The following is a 6188-nucleotide window of genomic DNA, read 5'->3' on the forward strand; positions in this document are numbered from 1 at the left end:
TTGTGTTCAATTTGCTGGAAATTAAGGTTAAAATTTAAAATTTTGAAGAATTACTAAATTTATGGGTGTTCGGTTGATTAATATTATCAAAGTTTGGAAATCTCAATTCCCATAATTTATATTTATAAATTCTAAAATCTCAACTAAGAGTTAGAAATTTATCTATTCTACATCCATAAAACTACTTAACTTTCCTTATTAGATCTCACCTACAATACTAACCACATGGGTCTGTTTAAACCTTGATAAATTTATATTTAAACTTTTAGGATTTTATTGTAAAAAAGAAAGAAAAAAAAATCAGGATTTTTAAAACTAATTTCTCAGGGCCTATTGAACACTAAGATATATATATATATATATTTTAGAATTCAATTAGCCAGAGGTTTAAACTCAAGGGAATTTTAAATTCTAAAGATTAAAAAATAGAGAAAAGATATGTCTACAACATTTTCACAACATTTTTACAACAAATCCTAAGTGGAAAATTGTTACTGGTTGTTATTGTTGAGGCAAAAAAGTAATCTTAGTGTTAGATTCAAATTTGAACCAATAACAACTAACCACTGTGATTTGTTGTGAAAATATTATAAAAATGTTATGTACGTAGCATCTCTCTTAAAAATATAACCAATCGAACATGCCCTTATTTGTTGAGATTTCTGTATGTGTTGTTCTTTCTCATACCACTCAAAAGATGTGCAAAAATGAGTCATCATTCCCTAGTTTTGGACAACCAAAGGAGACAATTATTGTTTAAATTAGTAAGAAACCAAAGGAGGAAACTCTTGGTAAAGGGCAAGAAATCGAGATACACAATCTTAGTAATGGGTTGGATCGAGCTAGTATATATATATTGACAATTTGACATACTCATTTTGAATATTAATCCAAGCCAACAATTCTAACAAGTAACAACAACTAAAAAACATTGTTTGTCACAAGAGAAAGTCCACAATCTCATTGTCTCATGCCCCAGCCAATTAACACCGTATCATTGTCAACTACTTCGTAGTACTAACAAAATGGTTGTCATACATGACCAAATCGAATTGAATTTGTAAGCAAAGAACTAATTAGTATTAACTATTAAGGTAAGAGTTGTTTGTTTTTCAGTCAAAGCCTTATAAATTAGTGGCCAAATGCTCAGATTGAGGACTTGAATCCTCGGACCATAAATAAGATAATATGGCTAATTAAACTGTTTTCTTTCGTAATAAACAAATTAAAATTTCACCAACTCCAAAGTCATAGGTGAATGTCCATAACAAATGCATTTATATAGTCCAATACGAGACCAAAATGCAAAATGCAAAATTAAAATTACATTATTCTTTTGGCAAAGAGGATATTCTGAGAGAATATTTCTGAAATTTTTTTTATTTATTGAAATTTTTTTTTTTTTTGTCGGATAGTTAAACACTACCTTGCTATATAGCTTTGGCTAAAATGGGATGGTAACTCGGCTCCATCATAGCCAATAGGCAACACAAAATCCAGTCTAAATATATATTGGTAAGGCTCTCGTGACTTTCTTAACTATTATTAAATGACTAATAAAAATATGATTATGACTCCTATAAAAAAATATATGTATGATTATGACTTGGATGAGATATAATAATAGTTCTAAAAAGTAATAAATGACCTTATTATGGAATTTTTGGCCAAAATATAGGGATGATGAGGGTCCACACTGTATTCTGAGGATGAAGCCGCAACCAATTCGAATTGACTAATCAAGATTAAATTTTGGATGCTATAAATATAATAGTCTTCATTAACTTGTTGTTTAATGCTCCATTTGCTTGGCAAGATGAAAATTCCATTTGACACTAAGATAATCATAAAATGCCACAATTTCCATAATCTTTTTTTTGATACCAAACTTGCATGCTTCAAATTCTTTTCAACTTTGATCCACAAGGCACTGAATCCAAGGTTTATAATATATGTTGGAACTCAAACCCGTGTAATTTGGTATGACTTTTGCAACTTTCACAAGAAAACAAAAAACCTTCTTGGTCTACAAAACCTAATTAATCATTAATGTGTGACACCAACTATTTTACAGGTAAGGTGAAGTATGTGAATATGTAACATATTTGTTTTTATATTATTTAGCAACAGATGAAATTAAGGGACTTGCTTTTTTTTCTCCATAGATTATCACCAACTTTGTACACCTACATGGTACTTGCACCACAATTACTTCTCAAAACATTAAGGTTTACCAAAAAAAATGCATTTTGTTTAGGATGATCAGTGTGCAATTTGGTATGACTTTTGTAACTTTCACATGATTATAAACCAACACTAATAATAAACTGTATTATAGAAAAGGATAAATTTAATTACCCAAAATCAAATTCTCTAATAATATGATAAACTATCACTTGTCATAAAAGTTAAAGTTAATAAAAAAATGATAAATTTAATTACCTAACCATTTTTCTAACGCTCCCAAAACACAATTTTTTGATCAATTTGCTTCAAAAATCATTAGAGGTGGATATTAACATATTCTCCTATTCTTTTGCAACATATGAAAAGGGTATTTAATTCTTTCTTCTTTTTTCTCCTTAAATTATCACCAATTTGTACACACATATGTACACAACAATTACTTCTCACAAAAAAAAAAAAAAAAAAAACATGATGGTTACCAAGGAAATGCATTTTTGTACAGAAAGATCCTCCTTCAAATGTAGCAACGTTTTTACTTGTTTGGCAGGGCCTTGTGATCCAAATATCCAATAAATGCTATACTCACACAAGATGGCTATTCAAGCTTCATATCTCAGAAGTGGACGATTCAAAAGGTTGCTCAACTTGCATGTGTGAGTACTGTAGCCCTTTGATCTCATTACCCCACCATTGTCATGATTCATATCTATAAGATCTCGTGAAATGACACACTGGGTATCTGGGGTCCTCTCTTTCTAATAACACACGTGTATTCACACTGTACGTATCTCATTGGTCATTTGTATATAGAGAGGGCCCTAGCTTGTTCTACAAATCGGTGCGTTAAATACTTGTATGATGCAACACGACACAGCAAATTATTTCTTTTCTTTTTCTTCTTTATATATAAAAACAAATAGAAGAGGTGATCCTGTTTTCTTTTATTAGTCTAATGTTAAAGAAATCTTCATGAAGTTCGGTTGAAAATGACATTGTTGCTTAAGAATCAAGTTAGCTTTTAAATAAAGAGATTCGGATCACTCAGCATTTCTTTGTGTTTGTTTATAAAATGCTTCTTTTTTGGAAGGTAAAAAAGAAAGCATCTCTTTATGTATGCGCTAATTGATGCCTACTTATTTATTGTAATCTTGTTTGCCAATTGGATATTGGGTTACTATAGACACCCATTACGTCACCAACTAATGAAAACCAACAATTAAAAAAAAAAAGGACAATTATTACCTCTTAAATTGATTTCATCATAATTTTAATTCATTCATCAAACAATATTGTGACAAGAATGATTATGTTAGCATAAATGGTATGTTAATTATTAGCAAAAGTAAATCACAATGCTTTAAAGCCCCCCATTAGATTCATAAATTGTTCATAAATATAAGGGAGAGAGATGTGGATTCTTACATTGTCCCTAATCAATAAAAGTATCAAATAAAGAAAATATAAGAAATTTGGGATTTAATTATTACCTGCACAAAAAATATAGAAGTATCAAATAACTACACCAGAAACCTTGCTTAAAAAAAGTTGTATTAAGTGTCAGAATTTTCACTTTAACAAGGTTTGAAAGACATGGTTGATATGCAGTCTTAAAACAATGACAAAAAGCTCTTACAGAGAGATTCATGACAAATTGTGTTTAATGTCATTACACTAATTATAGAAATTTTGTAATGGGGTGATCTTGTAAACAAATATGATGTGAAGATTTTCCATTAACTGTTGTGATAATTTATGTCTTAGTTTTTGCTTGCAATAAAAGGAAAAATATTGACGCGCCTCCTAAACCGCGCGCTACAGTACTCTATCACATCCATCAACAAGCAACAGTCACAACTTCTAACAAGAATGAATTGGACCACGTCTGTGGTACCCTAATTGATGGTCCATTCATGTCAATCTTTTAGGGCATTAAATTGAAGCAGTAAATCATCAACCACCATTTTCAGTCTGGTACTTGATTGATTCATTCATGTTTGTGTATGTGTTGCTATGGAAGGACATCATCTGCAAATTCGTCAAGGAAATTGATTTTTTCAACTAGGTTGCCACTAAAATTTTACCATTGATGTTAATTCAAGTGCTGTAAAAATGTATAAAAGTAAGGCTACGACACATGTCAGGATATAGATATATATCCAAAACTAAATACGAGGCTACATTCTAACGTGTCCAATGCTTAGATACAATCCCAACCAAAAAAAAAAACCACCATAATTTTACTATAATTTTTACCTTTCTTAAATTATAAGCAAGCATTTAATGCAAGCAAGTGTTGTAATCAGTCTCGGTGGGTACATATATATTTTCTCTTATTTTTTTATGGCCTATGTATGGATAATTGGACATAAGAGTTCCACGTTGAACACAATATGCATGGACATATGTTGGACCAGATACCTTAACGTACAAGAAGGCTTCCATGCTTTCTGCAAGCAAAATTAGCATGGCCCAGCAATTTTTCTGCTTTTAAATACATGTCTCCATTAACAATTAATTGTCACGAGCAAGCCATCACTCGTGTGGAAAAAGACCTGTACCATTGTTTTAGTTAAGTATAAAAATAAATAAATAAATAAATAACAAAAAAACAAAAAAGGGAGAAGAAGACAACCCTCATGGTAAAATGAGTGCTCATAGGTTTTTTTGTGACCTAATTTTTATATGAACTGATAAGTTGTTTGATAATGAATTTGTTAAGAAAGCTTAAAAAAAGAAAAAAGAAAAAAAGAAGAAGTAATAGAGGGATACTGAATTTTTCACAATTGTTAACATACTCTGTTGTGATTGATGTATAATAAAATGATGTCAATTAATAGTGGACCAATGAGAAAGTTGATTCTATTCTAATTACATTAATCTATTACTTTAATAATTACATTAATTGTGACCTTAATTTATATAAAAGCATGGCGCTAGTTCTGTCACTTGTGACACATAATTAAGTACTTAAATTTGTTAAACACCAACATTAATGGTAGCAACCCAAAAGTGGTTTAGATATACCAATTATTTCAAGGAAATTGACTGAGATATTGTAAGTGTAATTTTTTTTTTTTTTTTTTGATAAGATATTGTAAGTGTAATTAGTGATCCATCTCTGAAATTAACATAGTTAATCACTAAATTTGTCAAATCAAGTGGTTTTCTTTCTATGTATTTTAGAGATGCCCATTTTTTGAATAAGTTCAAATACACGAATCCAATAATTTTGTTTTGCTATCCACATCATTTTATATATATATATATATATATATATATATATAATGAATTTTGTTATCCACATCATAGGTGGGCCAAAGCCTACAAATCAATTCATTCAAAAGATCAACTCATTATTCACAAATACAAATCAATTAATTGAAAAGATCAACCCATTATTCACAAATTTGTATCTTTGATATGAACATAACAAAGCATTATTCCAACTACTCATGTACTTTTTCGGATCAGTAATTAACCATTAATTTGTGTACTCTAATAGCAGATTTTTACGTTCTTTTTCTCTCTTTTCTGTGGGCATATCTATTTAGTAGGCGACTGTTTAGAAACGACTGGTCCAGTCAAGATTAAAGGGCTTGGATTGAATTTTAGTAATATAAAATAAGCTAGATTCTTTGTGAAATAGATTTGGGACCAATCATATAGGCCCTCTAATAATTTAGTGTCTATAAATTAGTAATATTCTCTATATTTTTTTTATAATAATTTTATTTGAGAAGTTAATTCAATATTAAGTTTTAAAAATAATACTCTATCCCATGCTTTTAATAATTATTAATTTGTCAAATCATTATTATAAATTATTAGTGGGTAATTTTTTATTAGACAATGGTCACAAGTTTTGTCCAATTTACGTAACTAAGCAAACATCTATAGCATTTTCACAAGAAGTTCCACTCATATTCACACTATTTTTTAATAAGAGAAATGTTAACAAATGTTCTAAGAGTATTGATTTAGAAAATAATTTTAGAAATTTT

The sequence above is a fragment of the Quercus lobata genome, chromosome 3 (assembly GCF_001633185.2).
Source record: "Quercus lobata isolate SW786 chromosome 3, ValleyOak3.0 Primary Assembly, whole genome shotgun sequence".
In the NCBI taxonomy this organism is placed as follows: Eukaryota; Viridiplantae; Streptophyta; class Magnoliopsida; order Fagales; family Fagaceae; genus Quercus; species Quercus lobata.